Source organism: Schistocerca cancellata, unplaced genomic scaffold (assembly GCF_023864275.1).
Source record: "Schistocerca cancellata isolate TAMUIC-IGC-003103 unplaced genomic scaffold, iqSchCanc2.1 HiC_scaffold_1081, whole genome shotgun sequence".
In the NCBI taxonomy this organism is placed as follows: domain Eukaryota; kingdom Metazoa; phylum Arthropoda; class Insecta; order Orthoptera; family Acrididae; genus Schistocerca; species Schistocerca cancellata.
Genome location: NW_026047080.1, coordinates 1 through 27,315, shown reverse-complemented (window position 1 = coordinate 27,315; position 27,315 = coordinate 1). Strand labels below are relative to the sequence as shown.

Sequence of the window (27,315 nt, the reverse complement as noted above, 5' to 3'; positions counted from 1 at the left end):
TGGGAGGCTGTTGTGTGGGAGAGATCTGGAAACAACTACAGATTCGGCCGTTCCATGAGCTCAGGAATGGCCGCGATGCCTTCATCGAGCTCTGCAGATCGACATATGACAGCGTGGAAATTTCGGCGAGCGGTGGCTAAGGGTTTAGAGAAGCCAAACGCACTAAACACAAGAAAGTCGGGAAACCGAAGCTCATAACGAAAAGATTGCGGAATGCAGTGCGGAAGCAAAACTTCGAGAAGACCAACTCTGAAGCCATCGGCGCGCTAGGAATTATTCCTCGCAAGAAGCGATCATGTAGGAAGAGCGAGCCGAGGGTGTCGCTCGACCACACAATAAATTTTTGCTTAATCCAAATTTGCAATACCGGTTCGACACTAGAATACTGCGATAGTAATAAGCACGTCGACTGCAGTGTCATTTAGGGTAGTGAGTCAGACATGGGGAGGATATAAGGCGGGTGGAATATGCAGCGACAGGGGGCATTGCAGGGCGGGCGCCGACTTCTTGCGCTGCGGCGCGCCGGTGCCGGCGGCGGCCTGGCTGGGCTGCTGGTGCCTCCATGTAGAGCTGCCGCCGAGCCCAGGCACCGTGCCGCTAACGAAGCGATTGCCTTTGGTGACATCTTTTGCAATAACGACTGCGCGAATCGACGGTATCTCGTAAGGAAAGAAAGAGCAGCAGCTGCCGCCGAGCCCAGGCGCCGTGCCTAACACGCAGAAGGTCCCCGGTTCGATTGCGGGCGGAAACCCGTTTTCGTCGCACTCAGCAAGACACTTGCTACGATCTCTGCAGTGACCACTTAAATCAACTTCAAACGTTCCACCAGCAGGGTGCACATGGCTCAAATGAAACATGAAACTGTTTCAGAACTGGTTGTCGGATTTTAGCGCTGACTTGGAGGCCTGGAAATGCGCGAAACAGCCGCCGCCATGCGATTTGTTACCACACCGTTGTACAAAACGCAAGGGCTCGTCCGGGATTTGAACCCGGGACCTCCTGCACCCGAAGCAGGAATCATACCCCTAGACCAACGAGCCTGTCCGTTCCGAAAACGCACTGCATGTGAATGACGCCACCTTTGATGGTCTCACCCTGTAGGGCTGCAGCTCACCCAGCGTTCTCCCTGTCTGTCGCGGTTGGATTGTTTTCATCGACGTCTTTTACTATAGGAACTTCACGAATCGGAGGGAGCTCGTAGCCGATGCCCTTGCTAACACAGAAGAAAAACTGTTGCTATTACGAGTCTCCGGGTGGTACACGAAAAGAACCGTCGTTTCCGTGGTGTAGCGGTTATCACGTCTGCTTTACACGCAGAAGGTCCCCGGTTCGATCCCGGGCGGGAACACAACAATTTTAATCTATATTTCGGATTTCATTTCCGAGATGACCTCACGTCCGCGTATGCAGAGACAAGCAATGTCGTATGCTAGACGGATAGGGCGTCATTTTACTGTCAAATACTGTTGCTCTCTTATTGCACCGGTATTTGGTAACTGGGAACGCCCCTAGCTCCATTATGGCTGGCAAAATTTATAATCCGGTTCTTCAGGGCTACTTCAAGTGCGCTTGCTACTGGCTTTCCTGAGCTCACCCTACTCGCCTTGTCACAGCTCTGTCAAAGTGTGATGCTAACTAATAATGAGAAACTCTTGGCCACTCTCAATCTTACATGCCACCACCCCTTTGTTGTTGCCGTCGTTAGTAAGATGAGGGTAGACTGTCGCACAATTAAGCTTAATCTCCACTCACGGTGCACATATTCCGCAAAGACAACCTTGTTTTCCGTTGCATGCAAAATTACCGTCTGCGTTTCTACCGAATTCCACCTACGTACTTTACTGGTGCCGCATTCTTGTTATATCCACGTGCTATAACAGGCGTCTACTCTTCATTGAGGAGCTGCAACCGGGGCTGAGTTCCACCTACTCTTCAGCACGGTCAAAATGGCAGGGCTCGTCCGGGATTTGAACCCGGGACCTCCTGCACCCAAAGCAGGAATCATACCCCTAGACCAACGAGCCACCTGCCTGGAGCAGTCAAGTTAATCCCAGGTAGTGGACCTCACAGGGAACACAAACTTTTACGTGAATTCGCAAGATAAACGCTTTCTGCAGGCAGCACTCACCACTGATGAGAAGAATATTAAAGGCAACGAATAAAAAGCGAAATAACTTCATCGAACACTGCTTATGAACAGCCGGCAGTGCCTCAGTTTCGGTATGTGGTTTCTCAGGGTTAAGAGAAGGCGAATGCACTAAACAAAAGAACATCGGGAAACCAAGCACCAACTCATAACGAAAAGATTGCACAATATACTGCAAGTAAAATTTACAGAAGACGGATACTGAAGACGCCGCACACAAAAGAATTATTCTATGCAGTAACGATTATCTAGGAAGCGTAAATTGCATGTGCTGCTCCACCACACAACTTCTTTTGATACTGTTTTACTTATTCTAAATTTTCATTGCCTGATCGTCCCTAGAATACTGTGTGGTATCAACTGGTTTCCAACAGCGATAGTAGTAAGTAAATCGACTACAAAGTCTTTCAAAGTAGGTCAGACACCAAAAAAAAAAAAAAAACGGAGCTGCGCGTAGCTCATGTCATTCTGCTTTCAAAGGTGAATCAGCGGCTGGGAGTAGTGGCGTACTCCTGTAATCCAAGCTACTGGGAGGCTGTTGTGTGGGAGAGATCTGGAAACAACTACAGATTCGGCCGTTCCATGAGCTCAGGAATGGCCGCGATGCCTTCATCGAGCTCTGCAGATCGACATATGACAGCGTGGAAATTTCGGCGAGCGGTGGCTAAGGGTTTAGAGAAGCCAAACGCACTAAACACAAGAAAGTCGGGAAACCGAAGCTCATAACGAAAAGATTGCGGAATGCAGTGCGGAAGCAAAACTTCGAGAAGACCAACTCTGAAGCCATCGGCGCGCTAGGAATTATTCCTCGCAAGAAGCGATCATGTAGGAAGAGCGAGCCGAGGGTGTCGCTCGACCACACAATAAATTTTTGCTTAATCCAAATTTGCAATACCGGTTCGACACTAGAATACTGCGATAGTAATAAGCACGTCGACTGCAGTGTCATTTAGGGTAGTGAGTCAGACATGGGGAGGATATAAGGCGGGTGGAATATGCAGCGACAGGGGGCATTGCAGGGCGGGCGCCGACTTCTTGCGCTGCGGCGCGCCGGTGCCGGCGGCGGCCTGGCTGGGCTGCTGGTGCCTCCATGTAGAGCTGCCGCCGAGCCCAGGCACTGTGCCGCTAACGAAGCGATTGCCTTTGGTGACATCTTTTGCAATAACGACTGCGCGAATCGACGGTATCTCGTAAGGAAAGAAAGAGCAGCAGCTGCCGCCGAGCCCAGGCGCCGTGCCTAACACGCAGAAGGTCCCCGGTTCGATTGCGGGCGGAAACCCGTTTTCGTCGCACTCAGCAAGACACTTGCTACGATCTCTGCAGTGACCACTTAAATCAACTTCAAACGTTCCACCAGCAGGGTGCACATGGCTCAAATGAAACATGAAACTGTTTCAGAACTGGTTGTCGGATTTTAGCGCTGACTTGGAGGCCTGGAAATGCGCGAAACAGCCGCCGCCATGCGATTTGTTACCACACCGTTGTACAAAACGCAAGGGCTCGTCCGGGATTTGAACCCGGGACCTCCTGCACCCGAAGCAGGAATCATACCCCTAGACCAACGAGCCTGTCCGTTCCGAAAACGCACTGCATGTGAATGACGCCACCTTTGATGGTCTCACCCTGTAGGGCTGCAGCTCACCCAGCGTTCTCCCTGTCTGTCGCGGTTGGATTGTTTTCATCGACGTCTTTTACTATAGGAACTTCACGAATCGGAGGGAGCTCGTAGCCGATGCCCTTGCTAACACAGAAGAAAAACTGTTGCTATTACGAGTCTCCGGGTGGTACACGAAAAGAACCGTCGTTTCCGTGGTGTAGCGGTTATCACGTCTGCTTTACACGCAGAAGGTCCCCGGTTCGATCCCGGGCGGGAACACAACAATTTTAATCTATATTTCGGATTTCATTTCCGAGATGACCTCACGTCCGCGTATGCAGAGACAAGCAATGTCGTATGCTAGACGGATAGGGCGTCATTTTACTGTCAAATACTGTTGCTCTCTTATTGCACCGGTATTTGGTAACTGGGAACGCCCCTAGCTCCATTATGGCTGGCAAAATTTATAATCCGGTTCTTCAGGGCTACTTCAAGTGCGCTTGCTACTGGCTTTCCTGAGCTCACCCTACTCGCCTTGTCACAGCTCTGTCAAAGTGTGATGCTAACTAATAATGAGAAACTCTTGGCCACTCTCAATCTTACATGCCACCACCCCTTTGTTGTTGCCGTCGTTAGTAAGATGAGGGTAGACTGTCGCACAATTAAGCTTAATCTCCACTCACGGTGCACATATTCCGCAAAGACAACCTTGTTTTCCGTTGCATGCAAAATTACCGTCTGCGTTTCTACCGAATTCCACCTACGTACTTTACTGGTGCCGCATTCTTGTTATATCCACGTGCTATAACAGGCGTCTACTCTTCATTGAGGAGCTGCAACCGGGGCTGAGTTCCACCTACTCTTCAGCACGGTCAAAATGGCAGGGCTCGTCCGGGATTTGAACCCGGGACCTCCTGCACCCAAAGCAGGAATCATACCCCTAGACCAACGAGCCACCTGCCTGGAGCAGTCAAGTTAATCCCAGGTAGTGGACCTCACAGGGAACACAAACTTTTACGTGAATTCGCAAGATAAACGCTTTCTGCAGGCAGCACTCACCACTGATGAGAAGAATATTAAAGGCAACGAATAAAAAGCGAAATAACTTCATCGAACACTGCTTATGAACAGCCGGCAGTGCCTCAGTTTCGGTATGTGGTTTCTCAGGGTTAAGAGAAGGCGAATGCACTAAACAAAAGAACATCGGGAAACCAAGCACCAACTCATAACGAAAAGATTGCACAATATACTGCAAGTAAAATTTACAGAAGACGGATACTGAAGACGCCGCACACAAAAGAATTATTCTATGCAGTAACGATTATCTAGGAAGCGTAAATTGCATGTGCTGCTCCACCACACAACTTCTTTTGATACTGTTTTACTTATTCTAAATTTTCATTGCCTGATCGTCCCTAGAATACTGTGTGGTATCAACTGGTTTCCAACAGCGATAGTAGTAAGTAAATCGACTACAAAGTCTTTCAAAGTAGGTCAGACACCAAAAAAAAAAAAAAACGGAGCTGCGCGTAGCTCATGTCATTCTGCTTTCAAAGGTGAATCAGCGGCTGGGAGTAGTGGCGTACTCCTGTAATCCAAGCTACTGGGAGGCTGTTGTGTGGGAGAGATCTGGAAACAACTACAGATTCGGCCGTTCCATGAGCTCAGGAATGGCCGCGATGCCTTCATCGAGCTCTGCAGATCGACATATGACAGCGTGGAAATTTCGGCGAGCGGTGGCTAAGGGTTTAGAGAAGCCAAACGCACTAAACACAAGAAAGTCGGGAAACCGAAGCTCATAACGAAAAGATTGCGGAATGCAGTGCGGAAGCAAAACTTCGAGAAGACCAACTCTGAAGCCATCGGCGCGCTAGGAATTATTCCTCGCAAGAAGCGATCATGTAGGAAGAGCGAGCCGAGGGTGTCGCTCGACCACACAATAAATTTTTGCTTAATCCAAATTTGCAATACCGGTTCGACACTAGAATACTGCGATAGTAATAAGCACGTCGACTGCAGTGTCATTTAGGGTAGTGAGTCAGACATGGGGAGGATATAAGGCGGGTGGAATATGCAGCGACAGGGGGCATTGCAGGGCGGGCGCCGACTTCTTGCGCTGCGGCGCGCCGGTGCCGGCGGCGGCCTGGCTGGGCTGCTGGTGCCTCCATGTAGAGCTGCCGCCGAGCCCAGGCACTGTGCCGCTAACGAAGCGATTGCCTTTGGTGACATCTTTTGCAATAACGACTGCGCGAATCGACGGTATCTCGTAAGGAAAGAAAGAGCAGCAGCTGCCGCCGAGCCCAGGCGCCGTGCCTAACACGCAGAAGGTCCCCGGTTCGATTGCGGGCGGAAACCCGTTTTCGTCGCACTCAGCAAGACACTTGCTACGATCTCTGCAGTGACCACTTAAATCAACTTCAAACGTTCCACCAGCAGGGTGCACATGGCTCAAATGAAACATGAAACTGTTTCAGAACTGGTTGTCGGATTTTAGCGCTGACTTGGAGGCCTGGAAATGCGCGAAACAGCCGCCGCCATGCGATTTGTTACCACACCGTTGTACAAAACGCAAGGGCTCGTCCGGGATTTGAACCCGGGACCTCCTGCACCCGAAGCAGGAATCATACCCCTAGACCAACGAGCCTGTCCGTTCCGAAAACGCACTGCATGTGAATGACGCCACCTTTGATGGTCTCACCCTGTAGGGCTGCAGCTCACCCAGCGTTCTCCCTGTCTGTCGCGGTTGGATTGTTTTCATCGACGTCTTTTACTATAGGAACTTCACGAATCGGAGGGAGCTCGTAGCCGATGCCCTTGCTAACACAGAAGAAAAACTGTTGCTATTACGAGTCTCCGGGTGGTACACGAAAAGAACCGTCGTTTCCGTGGTGTAGCGGTTATCACGTCTGCTTTACACGCAGAAGGTCCCCGGTTCGATCCCGGGCGGGAACACAACAATTTTAATCTATATTTCGGATTTCATTTCCGAGATGACCTCACGTCCGCGTATGCAGAGACAAGCAATGTCGTATGCTAGACGGATAGGGCGTCATTTTACTGTCAAATACTGTTGCTCTCTTATTGCACCGGTATTTGGTAACTGGGAACGCCCCTAGCTCCATTATGGCTGGCAAAATTTATAATCCGGTTCTTCAGGGCTACTTCAAGTGCGCTTGCTACTGGCTTTCCTGAGCTCACCCTACTCGCCTTGTCACAGCTCTGTCAAAGTGTGATGCTAACTAATAATGAGAAACTCTTGGCCACTCTCAATCTTACATGCCACCACCCCTTTGTTGTTGCCGTCGTTAGTAAGATGAGGGTAGACTGTCGCACAATTAAGCTTAATCTCCACTCACGGTGCACATATTCCGCAAAGACAACCTTGTTTTCCGTTGCATGCAAAATTACCGTCTGCGTTTCTACCGAATTCCACCTACGTACTTTACTGGTGCCGCATTCTTGTTATATCCACGTGCTATAACAGGCGTCTACTCTTCATTGAGGAGCTGCAACCGGGGCTGAGTTCCACCTACTCTTCAGCACGGTCAAAATGGCAGGGCTCGTCCGGGATTTGAACCCGGGACCTCCTGCACCCAAAGCAGGAATCATACCCCTAGACCAACGAGCCACCTGCCTGGAGCAGTCAAGTTAATCCCAGGTAGTGGACCTCACAGGGAACACAAACTTTTACGTGAATTCGCAAGATAAACGCTTTCTGCAGGCAGCACTCACCACTGATGAGAAGAATATTAAAGGCAACGAATAAAAAGCGAAATAACTTCATCGAACACTGCTTATGAACAGCCGGCAGTGCCTCAGTTTCGGTATGTGGTTTCTCAGGGTTAAGAGAAGGCGAATGCACTAAACAAAAGAACATCGGGAAACCAAGCACCAACTCATAACGAAAAGATTGCACAATATACTGCAAGTAAAATTTACAGAAGACGGATACTGAAGACGCCGCACACAAAAGAATTATTCTATGCAGTAACGATTATCTAGGAAGCGTAAATTGCATGTGCTGCTCCACCACACAACTTCTTTTGATACTGTTTTACTTATTCTAAATTTTCATTGCCTGATCGTCCCTAGAATACTGTGTGGTATCAACTGGTTTCCAACAGCGATAGTAGTAAGTAAATCGACTACAAAGTCTTTCAAAGTAGGTCAGACACCAAAAAAAAAAAAAACGGAGCTGCGCGTAGCTCATGTCATTCTGCTTTCAAAGGTGAATCAGCGGCTGGGAGTAGTGGCGTACTCCTGTAATCCAAGCTACTGGGAGGCTGTTGTGTGGGAGAGATCTGGAAACAACTACAGATTCGGCCGTTCCATGAGCTCAGGAATGGCCGCGATGCCTTCATCGAGCTCTGCAGATCGACATATGACAGCGTGGAAATTTCGGCGAGCGGTGGCTAAGGGTTTAGAGAAGCCAAACGCACTAAACACAAGAAAGTCGGGAAACCGAAGCTCATAACGAAAAGATTGCGGAATGCAGTGCGGAAGCAAAACTTCGAGAAGACCAACTCTGAAGCCATCGGCGCGCTAGGAATTATTCCTCGCAAGAAGCGATCATGTAGGAAGAGCGAGCCGAGGGTGTCGCTCGACCACACAATAAATTTTTGCTTAATCCAAATTTGCAATACCGGTTCGACACTAGAATACTGCGATAGTAATAAGCACGTCGACTGCAGTGTCATTTAGGGTAGTGAGTCAGACATGGGGAGGATATAAGGCGGGTGGAATATGCAGCGACAGGGGGCATTGCAGGGCGGGCGCCGACTTCTTGCGCTGCGGCGCGCCGGTGCCGGCGGCGGCCTGGCTGGGCTGCTGGTGCCTCCATGTAGAGCTGCCGCCGAGCCCAGGCACCGTGCCGCTAACGAAGCGATTGCCTTTGGTGACATCTTTTGCAATAACGACTGCGCGAATCGACGGTATCTCGTAAGGAAAGAAAGAGCAGCAGCTGCCGCCGAGCCCAGGCGCCGTGCCTAACACGCAGAAGGTCCCCGGTTCGATTGCGGGCGGAAACCCGTTTTCGTCGCACTCAGCAAGACACTTGCTACGATCTCTGCAGTGACCACTTAAATCAACTTCAAACGTTCCACCAGCAGGGTGCACATGGCTCAAATGAAACATGAAACTGTTTCAGAACTGGTTGTCGGATTTTAGCGCTGACTTGGAGGCCTGGAAATGCGCGAAACAGCCGCCGCCATGCGATTTGTTACCACACCGTTGTACAAAACGCAAGGGCTCGTCCGGGATTTGAACCCGGGACCTCCTGCACCCGAAGCAGGAATCATACCCCTAGACCAACGAGCCTGTCCGTTCCGAAAACGCACTGCATGTGAATGACGCCACCTTTGATGGTCTCACCCTGTAGGGCTGCAGCTCACCCAGCGTTCTCCCTGTCTGTCGCGGTTGGATTGTTTTCATCGACGTCTTTTACTATAGGAACTTCACGAATCGGAGGGAGCTCGTAGCCGATGCCCTTGCTAACACAGAAGAAAAACTGTTGCTATTACGAGTCTCCGGGTGGTACACGAAAAGAACCGTCGTTTCCGTGGTGTAGCGGTTATCACGTCTGCTTTACACGCAGAAGGTCCCCGGTTCGATCCCGGGCGGGAACACAACAATTTTAATCTATATTTCGGATTTCATTTCCGAGATGACCTCACGTCCGCGTATGCAGAGACAAGCAATGTCGTATGCTAGACGGATAGGGCGTCATTTTACTGTCAAATACTGTTGCTCTCTTATTGCACCGGTATTTGGTAACTGGGAACGCCCCTAGCTCCATTATGGCTGGCAAAATTTATAATCCGGTTCTTCAGGGCTACTTCAAGTGCGCTTGCTACTGGCTTTCCTGAGCTCACCCTACTCGCCTTGTCACAGCTCTGTCAAAGTGTGATGCTAACTAATAATGAGAAACTCTTGGCCACTCTCAATCTTACATGCCACCACCCCTTTGTTGTTGCCGTCGTTAGTAAGATGAGGGTAGACTGTCGCACAATTAAGCTTAATCTCCACTCACGGTGCACATATTCCGCAAAGACAACCTTGTTTTCCGTTGCATGCAAAATTACCGTCTGCGTTTCTACCGAATTCCACCTACGTACTTTACTGGTGCCGCATTCTTGTTATATCCACGTGCTATAACAGGCGTCTACTCTTCATTGAGGAGCTGCAACCGGGGCTGAGTTCCACCTACTCTTCAGCACGGTCAAAATGGCAGGGCTCGTCCGGGATTTGAACCCGGGACCTCCTGCACCCAAAGCAGGAATCATACCCCTAGACCAACGAGCCACCTGCCTGGAGCAGTCAAGTTAATCCCAGGTAGTGGACCTCACAGGGAACACAAACTTTTACGTGAATTCGCAAGATAAACGCTTTCTGCAGGCAGCACTCACCACTGATGAGAAGAATATTAAAGGCAACGAATAAAAAGCGAAATAACTTCATCGAACACTGCTTATGAACAGCCGGCAGTGCCTCAGTTTCGGTATGTGGTTTCTCAGGGTTAAGAGAAGGCGAATGCACTAAACAAAAGAACATCGGGAAACCAAGCACCAACTCATAACGAAAAGATTGCACAATATACTGCAAGTAAAATTTACAGAAGACGGATACTGAAGACGCCGCACACAAAAGAATTATTCTATGCAGTAACGATTATCTAGGAAGCGTAAATTGCATGTGCTGCTCCACCACACAACTTCTTTTGATACTGTTTTACTTATTCTAAATTTTCATTGCCTGATCGTCCCTAGAATACTGTGTGGTATCAACTGGTTTCCAACAGCGATAGTAGTAAGTAAATCGACTACAAAGTCTTTCAAAGTAGGTCAGACACCAAAAAAAAAAAAAAACGGAGCTGCGCGTAGCTCATGTCATTCTGCTTTCAAAGGTGAATCAGCGGCTGGGAGTAGTGGCGTACTCCTGTAATCCAAGCTACTGGGAGGCTGTTGTGTGGGAGAGATCTGGAAACAACTACAGATTCGGCCGTTCCATGAGCTCAGGAATGGCCGCGATGCCTTCATCGAGCTCTGCAGATCGACATATGACAGCGTGGAAATTTCGGCGAGCGGTGGCTAAGGGTTTAGAGAAGCCAAACGCACTAAACACAAGAAAGTCGGGAAACCGAAGCTCATAACGAAAAGATTGCGGAATGCAGTGCGGAAGCAAAACTTCGAGAAGACCAACTCTGAAGCCATCGGCGCGCTAGGAATTATTCCTCGCAAGAAGCGATCATGTAGGAAGAGCGAGCCGAGGGTGTCGCTCGACCACACAATAAATTTTTGCTTAATCCAAATTTGCAATACCGGTTCGACACTAGAATACTGCGATAGTAATAAGCACGTCGACTGCAGTGTCATTTAGGGTAGTGAGTCAGACATGGGGAGGATATAAGGCGGGTGGAATATGCAGCGACAGGGGGCATTGCAGGGCGGGCGCCGACTTCTTGCGCTGCGGCGCGCCGGTGCCGGCGGCGGCCTGGCTGGGCTGCTGGTGCCTCCATGTAGAGCTGCCGCCGAGCCCAGGCACCGTGCCGCTAACGAAGCGATTGCCTTTGGTGACATCTTTTGCAATAACGACTGCGCGAATCGACGGTATCTCGTAAGGAAAGAAAGAGCAGCAGCTGCCGCCGAGCCCAGGCGCCGTGCCTAACACGCAGAAGGTCCCCGGTTCGATTGCGGGCGGAAACCCGTTTTCGTCGCACTCAGCAAGACACTTGCTACGATCTCTGCAGTGACCACTTAAATCAACTTCAAACGTTCCACCAGCAGGGTGCACATGGCTCAAATGAAACATGAAACTGTTTCAGAACTGGTTGTCGGATTTTAGCGCTGACTTGGAGGCCTGGAAATGCGCGAAACAGCCGCCGCCATGCGATTTGTTACCACACCGTTGTACAAAACGCAAGGGCTCGTCCGGGATTTGAACCCGGGACCTCCTGCACCCGAAGCAGGAATCATACCCCTAGACCAACGAGCCTGTCCGTTCCGAAAACGCACTGCATGTGAATGACGCCACCTTTGATGGTCTCACCCTGTAGGGCTGCAGCTCACCCAGCGTTCTCCCTGTCTGTCGCGGTTGGATTGTTTTCATCGACGTCTTTTACTATAGGAACTTCACGAATCGGAGGGAGCTCGTAGCCGATGCCCTTGCTAACACAGAAGAAAAACTGTTGCTATTACGAGTCTCCGGGTGGTACACGAAAAGAACCGTCGTTTCCGTGGTGTAGCGGTTATCACGTCTGCTTTACACGCAGAAGGTCCCCGGTTCGATCCCGGGCGGGAACACAACAATTTTAATCTATATTTCGGATTTCATTTCCGAGATGACCTCACGTCCGCGTATGCAGAGACAAGCAATGTCGTATGCTAGACGGATAGGGCGTCATTTTACTGTCAAATACTGTTGCTCTCTTATTGCACCGGTATTTGGTAACTGGGAACGCCCCTAGCTCCATTATGGCTGGCAAAATTTATAATCCGGTTCTTCAGGGCTACTTCAAGTGCGCTTGCTACTGGCTTTCCTGAGCTCACCCTACTCGCCTTGTCACAGCTCTGTCAAAGTGTGATGCTAACTAATAATGAGAAACTCTTGGCCACTCTCAATCTTACATGCCACCACCCCTTTGTTGTTGCCGTCGTTAGTAAGATGAGGGTAGACTGTCGCACAATTAAGCTTAATCTCCACTCACGGTGCACATATTCCGCAAAGACAACCTTGTTTTCCGTTGCATGCAAAATTACCGTCTGCGTTTCTACCGAATTCCACCTACGTACTTTACTGGTGCCGCATTCTTGTTATATCCACGTGCTATAACAGGCGTCTACTCTTCATTGAGGAGCTGCAACCGGGGCTGAGTTCCACCTACTCTTCAGCACGGTGAAAATGGCAGGGCTCGTCCGGGATTTGAACCCGGGACCTCCTGCACCCAAAGCAGGAATCATACCCCTAGACCAACGAGCCACCTGCCTGGAGCAGTCAAGTTAATCCCAGGTAGTGGACCTCACAGGGAACACAAACTTTTACGTGAATTCGCAAGATAAACGCTTTCTGCAGGCAGCACTCACCACTGATGAGAAGAATATTAAAGGCAACGAATAAAAAGCGAAATAACTTCATCGAACACTGCTTATGAACAGCCGGCAGTGCCTCAGTTTCGGTATGTGGTTTCTCAGGGTTAAGAGAAGGCGAATGCACTAAACAAAAGAACATCGGGAAACCAAGCACCAACTCATAACGAAAAGATTGCACAATATACTGCAAGTAAAATTTACAGAAGACGGATACTGAAGACGCCGCACACAAAAGAATTATTCTATGCAGTAACGATTATCTAGGAAGCGTAAATTGCATGTGCTGCTCCACCACACAACTTCTTTTGATACTGTTTTACTTATTCTAAATTTTCATTGCCTGATCGTCCCTAGAATACTGTGTGGTATCAACTGGTTTCCAACAGCGATAGTAGTAAGTAAATCGACTACAAAGTCTTTCAAAGTAGGTCAGACACCAAAAAAAAAAAAAAACGGAGCTGCGCGTAGCTCATGTCATTCTGCTTTCAAAGGTGAATCAGCGGCTGGGAGTAGTGGCGTACTCCTGTAATCCAAGCTACTGGGAGGCTGTTGTGTGGGAGAGATCTGGAAACAACTACAGATTCGGCCGTTCCATGAGCTCAGGAATGGCCGCGATGCCTTCATCGAGCTCTGCAGATCGACATATGACAGCGTGGAAATTTCGGCGAGCGGTGGCTAAGGGTTTAGAGAAGCCAAACGCACTAAACACAAGAAAGTCGGGAAACCGAAGCTCATAACGAAAAGATTGCGGAATGCAGTGCGGAAGCAAAACTTCGAGAAGACCAACTCTGAAGCCATCGGCGCGCTAGGAATTATTCCTCGCAAGAAGCGATCATGTAGGAAGAGCGAGCCGAGGGTGTCGCTCGACCACACAATAAATTTTTGCTTAATCCAAATTTGCAATACCGGTTCGACACTAGAATACTGCGATAGTAATAAGCACGTCGACTGCAGTGTCATTTAGGGTAGTGAGTCAGACATGGGGAGGATATAAGGCGGGTGGAATATGCAGCGACAGGGGGCATTGCAGGGCGGGCGCCGACTTCTTGCGCTGCGGCGCGCCGGTGCCGGCGGCGGCCTGGCTGGGCTGCTGGTGCCTCCATGTAGAGCTGCCGCCGAGCCCAGGCACCGTGCCGCTAACGAAGCGATTGCCTTTGGTGACATCTTTTGCAATAACGACTGCGCGAATCGACGGTATCTCGTAAGGAAAGAAAGAGCAGCAGCTGCCGCCGAGCCCAGGCGCCGTGCCTAACACGCAGAAGGTCCCCGGTTCGATTGCGGGCGGAAACCCGTTTTCGTCGCACTCAGCAAGACACTTGCTACGATCTCTGCAGTGACCACTTAAATCAACTTCAAACGTTCCACCAGCAGGGTGCACATGGCTCAAATGAAACATGAAACTGTTTCAGAACTGGTTGTCGGATTTTAGCGCTGACTTGGAGGCCTGGAAATGCGCGAAACAGCCGCCGCCATGCGATTTGTTACCACACCGTTGTACAAAACGCAAGGGCTCGTCCGGGATTTGAACCCGGGACCTCCTGCACCCGAAGCAGGAATCATACCCCTAGACCAACGAGCCTGTCCGTTCCGAAAACGCACTGCATGTGAATGACGCCACCTTTGATGGTCTCACCCTGTAGGGCTGCAGCTCACCCAGCGTTCTCCCTGTCTGTCGCGGTTGGATTGTTTTCATCGACGTCTTTTACTATAGGAACTTCACGAATCGGAGGGAGCTCGTAGCCGATGCCCTTGCTAACACAGAAGAAAAACTGTTGCTATTACGAGTCTCCGGGTGGTACACGAAAAGAACCGTCGTTTCCGTGGTGTAGCGGTTATCACGTCTGCTTTACACGCAGAAGGTCCCCGGTTCGATCCCGGGCGGGAACACAACAATTTTAATCTATATTTCGGATTTCATTTCCGAGATGACCTCACGTCCGCGTATGCAGAGACAAGCAATGTCGTATGCTAGACGGATAGGGCGTCATTTTACTGTCAAATACTGTTGCTCTCTTATTGCACCGGTATTTGGTAACTGGGAACGCCCCTAGCTCCATTATGGCTGGCAAAATTTATAATCCGGTTCTTCAGGGCTACTTCAAGTGCGCTTGCTACTGGCTTTCCTGAGCTCACCCTACTCGCCTTGTCACAGCTCTGTCAAAGTGTGATGCTAACTAATAATGAGAAACTCTTGGCCACTCTCAATCTTACATGCCACCACCCCTTTGTTGTTGCCGTCGTTAGTAAGATGAGGGTAGACTGTCGCACAATTAAGCTTAATCTCCACTCACGGTGCACATATTCCGCAAAGACAACCTTGTTTTCCGTTGCATGCAAAATTACCGTCTGCGTTTCTACCGAATTCCACCTACGTACTTTACTGGTGCCGCATTCTTGTTATATCCACGTGCTATAACAGGCGTCTACTCTTCATTGAGGAGCTGCAACCGGGGCTGAGTTCCACCTACTCTTCAGCACGGTCAAAATGGCAGGGCTCGTCCGGGATTTGAACCCGGGACCTCCTGCACCCAAAGCAGGAATCATACCCCTAGACCAACGAGCCACCTGCCTGGAGCAGTCAAGTTAATCCCAGGTAGTGGACCTCACAGGGAACACAAACTTTTACGTGAATTCGCAAGATAAACGCTTTCTGCAGGCAGCACTCACCACTGATGAGAAGAATATTAAAGGCAACGAATAAAAAGCGAAATAACTTCATCGAACACTGCTTATGAACAGCCGGCAGTGCCTCAGTTTCGGTATGTGGTTTCTCAGGGTTAAGAGAAGGCGAATGCACTAAACAAAAGAACATCGGGAAACCAAGCACCAACTCATAACGAAAAGATTGCACAATATACTGCAAGTAAAATTTACAGAAGACGGATACTGAAGACGCCGCACACAAAAGAATTATTCTATGCAGTAACGATTATCTAGGAAGCGTAAATTGCATGTGCTGCTCCACCACACAACTTCTTTTGATACTGTTTTACTTATTCTAAATTTTCATTGCCTGATCGTCCCTAGAATACTGTGTGGTATCAACTGGTTTCCAACAGCGATAGTAGTAAGTAAATCGACTACAAAGTCTTTCAAAGTAGGTCAGACACCAAAAAAAAAAAAAAACGGAGCTGCGCGTAGCTCATGTCATTCTGCTTTCAAAGGTGAATCAGCGGCTGGGAGTAGTGGCGTACTCCTGTAATCCAAGCTACTGGGAGGCTGTTGTGTGGGAGAGATCTGGAAACAACTACAGATTCGGCCGTTCCATGAGCTCAGGAATGGCCGCGATGCCTTCATCGAGCTCTGCAGATCGACATATGACAGCGTGGAAATTTCGGCGAGCGGTGGCTAAGGGTTTAGAGAAGCCAAACGCACTAAACACAAGAAAGTCGGGAAACCGAAGCTCATAACGAAAAGATTGCGGAATGCAGTGCGGAAGCAAAACTTCGAGAAGACCAACTCTGAAGCCATCGGCGCGCTAGGAATTATTCCTCGCAAGAAGCGATCATGTAGGAAGAGCGAGCCGAGGGTGTCGCTCGACCACACAATAAATTTTTGCTTAATCCAAATTTGCAATACCGGTTCGACACTAGAATACTGCGATAGTAATAAGCACGTCGACTGCAGTGTCATTTAGGGTAGTGAGTCAGACATGGGGAGGATATAAGGCGGGTGGAATATGCAGCGACAGGGGGCATTGCAGGGCGGGCGCCGACTTCTTGCGCTGCGGCGCGCCGGTGCCGGCGGCGGCCTGGCTGGGCTGCTGGTGCCTCCATGTAGAGCTGCCGCCGAGCCCAGGCACCGTGCCGCTAACGAAGCGATTGCCTTTGGTGACATCTTTTGCAATAACGACTGCGCGAATCGACGGTATCTCGTAAGGAAAGAAAGAGCAGCAGCTGCCGCCGAGCCCAGGCGCCGTGCCTAACACGCAGAAGGTCCCCGGTTCGATTGCGGGCGGAAACCCGTTTTCGTCGCACTCAGCAAGACACTTGCTACGATCTCTGCAGTGACCACTTAAATCAACTTCAAACGTTCCACCAGCAGGGTGCACATGGCTCAAATGAAACATGAAACTGTTTCAGAACTGGTTGTCGGATTTTAGCGCTGACTTGGAGGCCTGGAAATGCGCGAAACAGCCGCCGCCATGCGATTTGTTACCACACCGTTGTACAAAACGCAAGGGCTCGTCCGGGATTTGAACCCGGGACCTCCTGCACCCGAAGCAGGAATCATACCCCTAGACCAACGAGCCTGTCCGTTCCGAAAACGCACTGCATGTGAATGACGCCACCTTTGATGGTCTCACCCTGTAGGGCTGCAGCTCACCCAGCGTTCTCCCTGTCTGTCGCGGTTGGATTGTTTTCATCGACGTCTTTTACTATAGGAACTTCACGAATCGGAGGGAGCTCGTAGCCGATGCCCTTGCTAACACAGAAGAAAAACTGTTGCTATTACGAGTCTCCGGGTGGTACACGAAAAGAACCGTCGTTTCCGTGGTGTAGCGGTTATCACGTCTGCTTTACACGCAGAAGGTCCCCGGTTCGATCCCGGGCGGGAACACAACAATTTTAATCTATATTTCGGATTTCATTTCCGAGATGACCTCACGTCCGCGTATGCAGAGACAAGCAATGTCGTATGCTAGACGGATAGGGCGTCATTTTACTGTCAAATACTGTTGCTCTCTTATTGCACCGGTATTTGGTAACTGGGAACGCCCCTAGCTCCATTATGGCTGGCAAAATTTATAATCCGGTTCTTCAGGGCTACTTCAAGTGCGCTTGCTACTGGCTTTCCTGAGCTCACCCTACTCGCCTTGTCACAGCTCTGTCAAAGTGTGATGCTAACTAATAATGAGAAACTCTTGGCCACTCTCAATCTTACATGCCACCACCCCTTTGTTGTTGCCGTCGTTAGTAAGATGAGGGTAGACTGTCGCACAATTAAGCTTAATCTCCACTCACGGTGCACATATTCCGCAAAGACAACCTTGTTTTCCGTTGCATGCAAAATTACCGTCTGCGTTTCTACCGAATTCCACCTACGTACTTTACTGGTGCCGCATTCTTGTTATATCCACGTGCTATAACAGGCGTCTACTCTTCATTGAGGAGCTGCAACCGGGGCTGAGTTCCACCTACTCTTCAGCACGGTCAAAATGGCAGGGCTCGTCCGGGATTTGAACCCGGGACCTCCTGCACCCAAAGCAGGAATCATACCCCTAGACCAACGAGCCACCTGCCTGGAGCAGTCAAGTTAATCCCAGGTAGTGGACCTCACAGGGAACACAAACTTTTACGTGAATTCGCAAGATAAACGCTTTCTGCAGGCAGCACTCACCACTGATGAGAAGAATATTAAAGGCAACGAATAAAAAGCGAAATAACTTCATCGAACACTGCTTATGAACAGCCGGCAGTGCCTCAGTTTCGGTATGTGGTTTCTCAGGGTTAAGAGAAGGCGAATGCACTAAACAAAAGAACATCGGGAAACCAAGCACCAACTCATAACGAAAAGATTGCACAATATACTGCAAGTAAAATTTACAGAAGACGGATACTGAAGACGCCGCACACAAAAGAATTATTCTATGCAGTAACGATTATCTAGGAAGCGTAAATTGCATGTGCTGCTCCACCACACAACTTCTTTTGATACTGTTTTACTTATTCTAAATTTTCATTGCCTGATCGTCCCTAGAATACTGTGTGGTATCAACTGGTTTCCAACAGCGATAGTAGTAAGTAAATCGACTACAAAGTCTTTCAAAGTAGGTCAGACACCAAAAAAAAAAAAAAACGGAGCTGCGCGTAGCTCATGTCATTCTGCTTTCAAAGGTGAATCAGCGGCTGGGAGTAGTGGCGTACTCCTGTAATCCAAGCTACTGGGAGGCTGTTGTGTGGGAGAGATCTGGAAACAACTACAGATTCGGCCGTTCCATGAGCTCAGGAATGGCCGCGATGCCTTCATCGAGCTCTGCAGATCGACATATGACAGCGTGGAAATTTCGGCGAGCGGTGGCTAAGGGTTTAGAGAAGCCAAACGCACTAAACACAAGAAAGTCGGGAAACCGAAGCTCATAACGAAAAGATTGCGGAATGCAGTGCGGAAGCAAAACTTCGAGAAGACCAACTCTGAAGCCATCGGCGCGCTAGGAATTATTCCTCGCAAGAAGCGATCATGTAGGAAGAGCGAGCCGAGGGTGTCGCTCGACCACACAATAAATTTTTGCTTAATCCAAATTTGCAATACCGGTTCGACACTAGAATACTGCGATAGTAATAAGCACGTCGACTGCAGTGTCATTTAGGGTAGTGAGTCAGACATGGGGAGGATATAAGGCGGGTGGAATATGCAGCGACAGGGGGCATTGCAGGGCGGGCGCCGACTTCTTGCGCTGCGGCGCGCCGGTGCCGGCGGCGGCCTGGCTGGGCTGCTGGTGCCTCCATGTAGAGCTGCCGCCGAGCCCAGGCACCGTGCCGCTAACGAAGCGATTGCCTTTGGTGACATCTTTTGCAATAACGACTGCGCGAATCGACGGTATCTCGTAAGGAAAGAAAGAGCAGCAGCTGCCGCCGAGCCCAGGCGCCGTGCCTAACACGCAGAAGGTCCCCGGTTCGATTGCGGGCGGAAACCCGTTTTCGTCGCACTCAGCAAGACACTTGCTACGATCTCTGCAGTGACCACTTAAATCAACTTCAAACGTTCCACCAGCAGGGTGCACATGGCTCAAATGAAACATGAAACTGTTTCAGAACTGGTTGTCGGATTTTAGCGCTGACTTGGAGGCCTGGAAATGCGCGAAACAGCCGCCGCCATGCGATTTGTTACCACACCGTTGTACAAAACGCAAGGGCTCGTCCGGGATTTGAACCCGGGACCTCCTGCACCCGAAGCAGGAATCATACCCCTAGACCAACGAGCCTGTCCGTTCCGAAAACGCACTGCATGTGAATGACGCCACCTTTGATGGTCTCACCCTGTAGGGCTGCAGCTCACCCAGCGTTCTCCCTGTCTGTCGCGGTTGGATTGTTTTCATCGACGTCTTTTACTATAGGAACTTCACGAATCGGAGGGAGCTCGTAGCCGATGCCCTTGCTAACACAGAAGAAAAACTGTTGCTATTACGAGTCTCCGGGTGGTACACGAAAAGAACCGTCGTTTCCGTGGTGTAGCGGTTATCACGTCTGCTTTACACGCAGAAGGTCCCCGGTTCGATCCCGGGCGGGAACACAACAATTTTAATCTATATTTCGGATTTCATTTCCGAGATGACCTCACGTCCGCGTATGCAGAGACAAGCAATGTCGTATGCTAGACGGATAGGGCGTCATTTTACTGTCAAATACTGTTGCTCTCTTATTGCACCGGTATTTGGTAACTGGGAACGCCCCTAGCTCCATTATGGCTGGCAAAATTTATAATCCGGTTCTTCAGGGCTACTTCAAGTGCGCTTGCTACTGGCTTTCCTGAGCTCACCCTACTCGCCTTGTCACAGCTCTGTCAAAGTGTGATGCTAACTAATAATGAGACACTCTTGGCCACTCTCAATCTTACATGCCACCACCCCTTTGTTGTTGCCGTCGTTAGTAAGATGAGGGTAGACTGTCGCACAATTAAGCTTAATCTCCACTCACGGTGCACATATTCCGCAAAGACAACCTTGTTTTCCGTTGCATGCAAAATTACCGTCTGCGTTTCTACCGAATTCCACCTACGTACTTTACTGGTGCCGCATTCTTGTTATATCCACGTGCTATAACAGGCGTCTACTCTTCATTGAGGAGCTGCAACCGGGGCTGAGTTCCACCTACTCTTCAGCACGGTCAAAATGGCAGGGCTCGTCCGGGATTTGAACCCGGGACCTCCTGCACCCAAAGCAGGAATCATACCCCTAGACCAACGAGCCACCTGCCTGGAGCAGTCAAGTTAATCCCAGGTAGTGGACCTCACAGGGAACACAAACTTTTACGTGAATTCGCAAGATAAACGCTTTCTGCAGGCAGCACTCACCACTGATGAGAAGAATATTAAAGGCAACGAATAAAAAGCGAAATAACTTCATCGAACACTGCTTATGAACAGCCGGCAGTGCCTCAGTTTCGGTATGTGGTTTCTCAGGGTTAAGAGAAGGCGAATGCACTAAACAAAAGAACATCGGGAAACCAAGCACCAACTCATAACGAAAAGATTGCACAATATACTGCAAGTAAAATTTACAGAAGACGGATACTGAAGACGCCGCACACAAAAGAATTATTCTATGCAGTAACGATTATCTAGGAAGCGTAAATTGCATGTGCTGCTCCACCACACAACTTCTTTTGATACTGTTTTACTTATTCTAAATTTTCATTGCCTGATCGTCCCTAGAATACTGTGTGGTATCAACTGGTTTCCAACAGCGATAGTAGTAAGTAAATCGACTACAAAGTCTTTCAAAGTAGGTCAGACACCAAAAAAAAAAAAAAACGGAGCTGCGCGTAGCTCATGTCATTCTGCTTTCAAAGGTGAATCAGCGGCTGGGAGTAGTGGCGTACTCCTGTAATCCAAGCTACTGGGAGGCTGTTGTGTGGGAGAGATCTGGAAACAACTACAGATTCGGCCGTTCCATGAGCTCAGGAATGGCCGCGATGCCTTCATCGAGCTCTGCAGATCGACATATGACAGCGTGGAAATTTCGGCGAGCGGTGGCTAAGGGTTTAGAGAAGCCAAACGCACTAAACACAAGAAAGTCGGGAAACCGAAGCTCATAACGAAAAGATTGCGGAATGCAGTGCGGAAGCAAAACTTCGAGAAGACCAACTCTGAAGCCATCGGCGCGCTAGGAATTATTCCTCGCAAGAAGCGATCATGTAGGAAGAGCGAGCCGAGGGTGTCGCTCGACCACACAATAAATTTTTGCTTAATCCAAATTTGCAATACCGGTTCGACACTAGAATACTGCGATAGTAATAAGCACGTCGACTGCAGTGTCATTTAGGGTAGTGAGTCAGACATGGGGAGGATATAAGGCGGGTGGAATATGCAGCGACAGGGGGCATTGCAGGGCGGGCGCCGACTTCTTGCGCTGCGGCGCGCCGGTGCCGGCGGCGGCCTGGCTGGGCTGCTGGTGCCTCCATGTAGAGCTGCCGCCGAGCCCAGGCACCGTGCCGCTAACGAAGCGATTGCCTTTGGTGACATCTTTTGCAATAACGACTGCGCGAATCGACGGTATCTCGTAAGGAAAGAAAGAGCAGCAGCTGCCGCCGAGCCCAGGCGCCGTGCCTAACACGCAGAAGGTCCCCGGTTCGATTGCGGGCGGAAACCCGTTTTCGTCGCACTCAGCAAGACACTTGCTACGATCTCTGCAGTGACCACTTAAATCAACTTCAAACGTTCCACCAGCAGGGTGCACATGGCTCAAATGAAACATGAAACTGTTTCAGAACTGGTTGTCGGATTTTAGCGCTGACTTGGAGGCCTGGAAATGCGCGAAACAGCCGCCGCCATGCGATTTGTTACCACACCGTTGTACAAAACGCAAGGGCTCGTCCGGGATTTGAACCCGGGACCTCCTGCACCCGAAGCAGGAATCATACCCCTAGACCAACGAGCCTGTCCGTTCCGAAAACGCACTGCATGTGAATGACGCCACCTTTGATGGTCTCACCCTGTAGGGCTGCAGCTCACCCAGCGTTCTCCCTGTCTGTCGCGGTTGGATTGTTTTCATCGACGTCTTTTACTATAGGAACTTCACGAATCGGAGGGAGCTCGTAGCCGATGCCCTTGCTAACACAGAAGAAAAACTGTTGCTATTACGAGTCTCCGGGTGGTACACGAAAAGAACCGTCGTTTCCGTGGTGTAGCGGTTATCACGTCTGCTTTACACGCAGAAGGTCCCCGGTTCGATCCCGGGCGGGAACACAACAATTTTAATCTATATTTCGGATTTCATTTCCGAGATGACCTCACGTCCGCGTATGCAGAGACAAGCAATGTCGTATGCTAGACGGATAGGGCGTCATTTTACTGTCAAATACTGTTGCTCTCTTATTGCACCGGTATTTGGTAACTGGGAACGCCCCTAGCTCCATTATGGCTGGCAAAATTTATAATCCGGTTCTTCAGGGCTACTTCAAGTGCGCTTGCTACTGGCTTTCCTGAGCTCACCCTACTCGCCTTGTCACAGCTCTGTCAAAGTGTGATGCTAACTAATAATGAGACACTCTTGGCCACTCTCAATCTTACATGCCACCACCCCTTTGTTGTTGCCGTCGTTAGTAAGATGAGGGTAGACTGTCGCACAATTAAGCTTAATCTCCACTCACGGTGCACATATTCCGCAAAGACAACCTTGTTTTCCGTTGCATGCAAAATTACCGTCTGCGTTTCTACCGAATTCCACCTACGTACTTTACTGGTGCCGCATTCTTGTTATATCCACGTGCTATAACAGGCGTCTACTCTTCATTGAGGAGCTGCAACCGGGGCTGAGTTCCACCTACTCTTCAGCACGGTCAAAATGGCAGGGCTCGTCCGGGATTTGAACCCGGGACCTCCTGCACCCAAAGCAGGAATCATACCCCTAGACCAACGAGCCACCTGCCTGGAGCAGTCAAGTTAATCCCAGGTAGTGGACCTCACAGGGAACACAAACTTTTACGTGAATTCGCAAGATAAACGCTTTCTGCAGGCAGCACTCACCACTGATGAGAAGAATATTAAAGGCAACGAATAAAAAGCGAAATAACTTCATCGAACACTGCTTATGAACAGCCGGCAGTGCCTCAGTTTCGGTATGTGGTTTCTCAGGGTTAAGAGAAGGCGAATGCACTAAACAAAAGAACATCGGGAAACCAAGCACCAACTCATAACGAAAAGATTGCACAATATACTGCAAGTAAAATTTACAGAAGACGGATACTGAAGACGCCGCACACAAAAGAATTATTCTATGCAGTAACGATTATCTAGGAAGCGTAAATTGCATGTGCTGCTCCACCACACAACTTCTTTTGATACTGTTTTACTTATTCTAAATTTTCATTGCCTGATCGTCCCTAGAATACTGTGTGGTATCACCTGGTTTCCAACAGCGATAGTAGTAAGTAAATCGACTACAAAGTCTTTCAAAGTAGGTCAGACACCAAAAAAAAAAAACGGAGCTGCGCGTAGCTCATGTCATTCTGCTTTCAAAGGTGAATCAGCGGCTGGGAGTAGTGGCGTACTCCTGTAATCCAAGCTACTGGGAGGCTGTTGTGTGGGAGAGATCTGGAAACAACTACAGATTCGGCCGTTCCATGAGCTCAGGAATGGCCGCGATGCCTTCATCGAGCTCTGCAGATCGACATATGACAGCGTGGAAATTTCGGCGAGCGGTGGCTAAGGGTTTAGAGAAGCCAAACGCACTAAACACAAGAAAGTCGGGAAACCGAAGCTCATAACGAAAAGATTGCGGAATGCAGTGCGGAAGCAAAACTTCGAGAAGACCAACTCTGAAGCCATCGGCGCGCTAGGAATTATTCCTCGCAAGAAGCGATCATGTAGGAAGAGCGAGCCGAGGGTGTCGCTCGACCACACAATAAATTTTTGCTTAATCCAAATTTGCAATACCGGTTCGACACTAGAATACTGCGATAGTAATAAGCACGTCGACTGCAGTGTCATTTAGGGTAGTGAGTCAGACATGGGGAGGATATAAGGCGGGTGGAATATGCAGCGACAGGGGGCATTGCAGGGCGGGCGCCGACTTCTTGCGCTGCGGCGCGCCGGTGCCGGCGGCGGCCTGGCTGGGCTGCTGGTGCCTCCATGTAGAGCTGCCGCCGAGCCCAGGCACCGTGCCGCTAACGAAGCGATTGCCTTTGGTGACATCTTTTGCAATAACGACTGCGCGAATCGACGGTATCTCGTAAGGAAAGAAAGAGCAGCAGCTGCCGCCGAGCCCAGGCGCCGTGCCTAACACGCAGAAGGTCCCCGGTTCGATTGCGGGCGGAAACCCGTTTTCGTCGCACTCAGCAAGACACTTGCTACGATCTCTGCAGTGACCACTTAAATCAACTTCAAACGTTCCACCAGCAGGGTGCACATGGCTCAAATGAAACATGAAACTGTTTCAGAACTGGTTGTCGGATTTTAGCGCTGACTTGGAGGCCTGGAAATGCGCGAAACAGCCGCCGCCATGCGATTTGTTACCACACCGTTGTACAAAACGCAAGGGCTCGTCCGGGATTTGAACCCGGGACCTCCTGCACCCGAAGCAGGAATCATACCCCTAGACCAACGAGCCTGTCCGTTCCGAAAACGCACTGCATGTGAATGACGCCACCTTTGATGGTCTCACCCTGTAGGGCTGCAGCTCACCCAGCGTTCTCCCTGTCTGTCGCGGTTGGATTGTTTTCATCGACGTCTTTTACTATAGGAACTTCACGAATCGGAGGGAGCTCGTAGCCGATGCCCTTGCTAACACAGAAGAAAAACTGTTGCTATTACGAGTCTCCGGGTGGTACACGAAAAGAACCGTCGTTTCCGTGGTGTAGCGGTTATCACGTCTGCTTTACACGCAGAAGGTCCCCGGTTCGATCCCGGGCGGGAACACAACAATTTTAATCTATATTTCGGATTTCATTTCCGAGATGACCTCACGTCCGCGTATGCAGAGACAAGCAATGTCGTATGCTAGACGGATAGGGCGTCATTTTACTGTCAAATACTGTTGCTCTCTTATTGCACCGGTATTTGGTAACTGGGAACGCCCCTAGCTCCATTATGGCTGGCAAAATTTATAATCCGGTTCTTCAGGGCTACTTCAAGTGCGCTTGCTACTGGCTTTCCTGAGCTCACCCTACTCGCCTTGTCACAGCTCTGTCAAAGTGTGATGCTAACTAATAATGAGACACTCTTGGCCACTCTCAATCTTACATGCCACCACCCCTTTGTTGTTGCCGTCGTTAGTAAGATGAGGGTAGACTGTCGCACAATTAAGCTTAATCTCCACTCACGGTGCACATATTCCGCAAAGACAACCTTGTTTTCCGTTGCATGCAAAATTACCGTCTGCGTTTCTACCGAATTCCACCTACGTACTTTACTGGTGCCGCATTCTTGTTATATCCACGTGCTATAACAGGCGTCTACTCTTCATTGAGGAGCTGCAACCGGGGCTGAGTTCCACCTACTCTTCAGCACGGTCAAAATGGCAGGGCTCGTCCGGGATTTGAACCCGGGACCTCCTGCACCCAAAGCAGGAATCATACCCCTAGACCAACGAGCCACCTGCCTGGAGCAGTCAAGTTAATCCCAGGTAGTGGACCTCACAGGGAACACAAACTTTTACGTGAATTCGCAAGATAAACGCTTTCTGCAGGCAGCACTCACCACTGATGAGAAGAATATTAAAGGCAACGAATAAAAAGCGAAATAACTTCATCGAACACTGCTTATGAACAGCCGGCAGTGCCTCAGTTTCGGTATGTGGTTTCTCAGGGTTAAGAGAAGGCGAATGCACTAAACAAAAGAACATCGGGAAACCAAGCACCAACTCATAACGAAAAGATTGCACAATATACTGCAAGTAAAATTTACAGAAGACGGATACTGAAGACGCCGCACACAAAAGAATTATTCTATGCAGTAACGATTATCTAGGAAGCGTAAATTGCATGTGCTGCTCCACCACACAACTTCTTTTGATACTGTTTTACTTATTCTAAATTTTCATTGCCTGATCGTCCCTAGAATACTGTGTGGTATCACCTGGTTTCCAACAGCGATAGTAGTAAGTAAATCGACTACAAAGTCTTTCAAAGTAGGTCAGACACCAAAAAAAAAAAACGGAGCTGCGCGTAGCTCATGTCATTCTGCTTTCAAAGGTGAATCAGCGGCTGGGAGTAGTGGCGTACTCCTGTAATCCAAGCTACTGGGAGGCTGTTGTGTGGGAGAGATCTGGAAACAACTACAGATTCGGCCGTTCCATGAGCTCAGGAATGGCCGCGATGCCTTCATCGAGCTCTGCAGATCGACATATGACAGCGTGGAAATTTCGGCGAGCGGTGGCTAAGGGTTTAGAGAAGCCAAACGCACTAAACACAAGAAAGTCGGGAAACCGAAGCTCATAACGAAAAGATTGCGGAATGCAGTGCGGAAGCAAAACTTCGAGAAGACCAACTCTGAAGCCATCGGCGCGCTAGGAATTATTCCTCGCAAGAAGCGATCATGTAGGAAGAGCGAGCCGAGGGTGTCGCTCGACCACACAATAAATTTTTGCTTAATCCAAATTTGCAATACCGGTTCGACACTAGAATACTGCGATAGTAATAAGCACGTCGACTGCAGTGTCATTTAGGGTAGTGAGTCAGACATGGGGAGGATATAAGGCGGGTGGAATATGCAGCGACAGGGGGCATTGCAGGGCGGGCGCCGACTTCTTGCGCTGCGGCGCGCCGGTGCCGGCGGCGGCCTGGCTGGGCTGCTGGTGCCTCCATGTAGAGCTGCCGCCGAGCCCAGGCACC

General features: G+C 49.7%; 30 non-coding genes across 30 annotated transcripts; 10 read left to right on the top strand and 20 right to left on the bottom strand.

Annotated features, from left to right (window-relative positions):
- Positions 1 to 968: 968 nt before the first annotated feature.
- On the bottom strand, positions 969 to 1,040 carry Trnap-cgg (transfer RNA proline (anticodon CGG)). The gene has a single exon. It is a non-coding gene; the product is annotated as a tRNA-Pro (tRNA).
- A 235-nt stretch (positions 1,041 to 1,275) lies between these two features.
- Trnav-uac (transfer RNA valine (anticodon UAC)) lies at positions 1,276 to 1,348 on the top strand. The gene has a single exon. It is a non-coding gene; the product is annotated as a tRNA-Val (tRNA).
- A 604-nt stretch (positions 1,349 to 1,952) lies between these two features.
- Trnap-ugg (transfer RNA proline (anticodon UGG)) lies at positions 1,953 to 2,024 on the bottom strand. Its single transcript has one exon. It is a non-coding gene; the product is annotated as a tRNA-Pro (tRNA).
- Positions 2,025 to 3,642: 1,618 nt separating this feature from the next.
- Positions 3,643 to 3,714, bottom strand: Trnap-cgg (transfer RNA proline (anticodon CGG)). The gene has a single exon. It is a non-coding gene; the product is annotated as a tRNA-Pro (tRNA).
- A 235-nt stretch (positions 3,715 to 3,949) lies between these two features.
- On the top strand, positions 3,950 to 4,022 carry Trnav-uac (transfer RNA valine (anticodon UAC)). The gene has a single exon. It is a non-coding gene; the product is annotated as a tRNA-Val (tRNA).
- A 604-nt stretch (positions 4,023 to 4,626) lies between these two features.
- Positions 4,627 to 4,698, bottom strand: Trnap-ugg (transfer RNA proline (anticodon UGG)). Its single transcript has one exon. It is a non-coding gene; the product is annotated as a tRNA-Pro (tRNA).
- Positions 4,699 to 6,315: 1,617 nt separating this feature from the next.
- Trnap-cgg (transfer RNA proline (anticodon CGG)) lies at positions 6,316 to 6,387 on the bottom strand. The gene has a single exon. It is a non-coding gene; the product is annotated as a tRNA-Pro (tRNA).
- Positions 6,388 to 6,622: 235 nt separating this feature from the next.
- Positions 6,623 to 6,695, top strand: Trnav-uac (transfer RNA valine (anticodon UAC)). The gene has a single exon. It is a non-coding gene; the product is annotated as a tRNA-Val (tRNA).
- A 604-nt stretch (positions 6,696 to 7,299) lies between these two features.
- Trnap-ugg (transfer RNA proline (anticodon UGG)) lies at positions 7,300 to 7,371 on the bottom strand. The gene has a single exon. It is a non-coding gene; the product is annotated as a tRNA-Pro (tRNA).
- Positions 7,372 to 8,987: 1,616 nt separating this feature from the next.
- Trnap-cgg (transfer RNA proline (anticodon CGG)) lies at positions 8,988 to 9,059 on the bottom strand. Its single transcript has one exon. It is a non-coding gene; the product is annotated as a tRNA-Pro (tRNA).
- A 235-nt stretch (positions 9,060 to 9,294) lies between these two features.
- Trnav-uac (transfer RNA valine (anticodon UAC)) lies at positions 9,295 to 9,367 on the top strand. Its single transcript has one exon. It is a non-coding gene; the product is annotated as a tRNA-Val (tRNA).
- A 604-nt stretch (positions 9,368 to 9,971) lies between these two features.
- On the bottom strand, positions 9,972 to 10,043 carry Trnap-ugg (transfer RNA proline (anticodon UGG)). The gene has a single exon. It is a non-coding gene; the product is annotated as a tRNA-Pro (tRNA).
- Positions 10,044 to 11,660: 1,617 nt separating this feature from the next.
- On the bottom strand, positions 11,661 to 11,732 carry Trnap-cgg (transfer RNA proline (anticodon CGG)). The gene has a single exon. It is a non-coding gene; the product is annotated as a tRNA-Pro (tRNA).
- A 235-nt stretch (positions 11,733 to 11,967) lies between these two features.
- Positions 11,968 to 12,040, top strand: Trnav-uac (transfer RNA valine (anticodon UAC)). Its single transcript has one exon. It is a non-coding gene; the product is annotated as a tRNA-Val (tRNA).
- Positions 12,041 to 12,644: 604 nt separating this feature from the next.
- Trnap-ugg (transfer RNA proline (anticodon UGG)) lies at positions 12,645 to 12,716 on the bottom strand. The gene has a single exon. It is a non-coding gene; the product is annotated as a tRNA-Pro (tRNA).
- Positions 12,717 to 14,333: 1,617 nt separating this feature from the next.
- Trnap-cgg (transfer RNA proline (anticodon CGG)) lies at positions 14,334 to 14,405 on the bottom strand. The gene has a single exon. It is a non-coding gene; the product is annotated as a tRNA-Pro (tRNA).
- A 235-nt stretch (positions 14,406 to 14,640) lies between these two features.
- Positions 14,641 to 14,713, top strand: Trnav-uac (transfer RNA valine (anticodon UAC)). Its single transcript has one exon. It is a non-coding gene; the product is annotated as a tRNA-Val (tRNA).
- A 604-nt stretch (positions 14,714 to 15,317) lies between these two features.
- Trnap-ugg (transfer RNA proline (anticodon UGG)) lies at positions 15,318 to 15,389 on the bottom strand. Its single transcript has one exon. It is a non-coding gene; the product is annotated as a tRNA-Pro (tRNA).
- Positions 15,390 to 17,006: 1,617 nt separating this feature from the next.
- On the bottom strand, positions 17,007 to 17,078 carry Trnap-cgg (transfer RNA proline (anticodon CGG)). Its single transcript has one exon. It is a non-coding gene; the product is annotated as a tRNA-Pro (tRNA).
- A 235-nt stretch (positions 17,079 to 17,313) lies between these two features.
- On the top strand, positions 17,314 to 17,386 carry Trnav-uac (transfer RNA valine (anticodon UAC)). The gene has a single exon. It is a non-coding gene; the product is annotated as a tRNA-Val (tRNA).
- A 604-nt stretch (positions 17,387 to 17,990) lies between these two features.
- Positions 17,991 to 18,062, bottom strand: Trnap-ugg (transfer RNA proline (anticodon UGG)). The gene has a single exon. It is a non-coding gene; the product is annotated as a tRNA-Pro (tRNA).
- Positions 18,063 to 19,679: 1,617 nt separating this feature from the next.
- Positions 19,680 to 19,751, bottom strand: Trnap-cgg (transfer RNA proline (anticodon CGG)). The gene has a single exon. It is a non-coding gene; the product is annotated as a tRNA-Pro (tRNA).
- Positions 19,752 to 19,986: 235 nt separating this feature from the next.
- Positions 19,987 to 20,059, top strand: Trnav-uac (transfer RNA valine (anticodon UAC)). The gene has a single exon. It is a non-coding gene; the product is annotated as a tRNA-Val (tRNA).
- Positions 20,060 to 20,663: 604 nt separating this feature from the next.
- Positions 20,664 to 20,735, bottom strand: Trnap-ugg (transfer RNA proline (anticodon UGG)). The gene has a single exon. It is a non-coding gene; the product is annotated as a tRNA-Pro (tRNA).
- A 1,617-nt stretch (positions 20,736 to 22,352) lies between these two features.
- On the bottom strand, positions 22,353 to 22,424 carry Trnap-cgg (transfer RNA proline (anticodon CGG)). The gene has a single exon. It is a non-coding gene; the product is annotated as a tRNA-Pro (tRNA).
- A 235-nt stretch (positions 22,425 to 22,659) lies between these two features.
- Positions 22,660 to 22,732, top strand: Trnav-uac (transfer RNA valine (anticodon UAC)). The gene has a single exon. It is a non-coding gene; the product is annotated as a tRNA-Val (tRNA).
- Positions 22,733 to 23,336: 604 nt separating this feature from the next.
- Positions 23,337 to 23,408, bottom strand: Trnap-ugg (transfer RNA proline (anticodon UGG)). Its single transcript has one exon. It is a non-coding gene; the product is annotated as a tRNA-Pro (tRNA).
- A 1,614-nt stretch (positions 23,409 to 25,022) lies between these two features.
- On the bottom strand, positions 25,023 to 25,094 carry Trnap-cgg (transfer RNA proline (anticodon CGG)). The gene has a single exon. It is a non-coding gene; the product is annotated as a tRNA-Pro (tRNA).
- Positions 25,095 to 25,329: 235 nt separating this feature from the next.
- Trnav-uac (transfer RNA valine (anticodon UAC)) lies at positions 25,330 to 25,402 on the top strand. Its single transcript has one exon. It is a non-coding gene; the product is annotated as a tRNA-Val (tRNA).
- Positions 25,403 to 26,006: 604 nt separating this feature from the next.
- Trnap-ugg (transfer RNA proline (anticodon UGG)) lies at positions 26,007 to 26,078 on the bottom strand. The gene has a single exon. It is a non-coding gene; the product is annotated as a tRNA-Pro (tRNA).
- Positions 26,079 to 27,315: the final 1,237 nt, after the last annotated feature.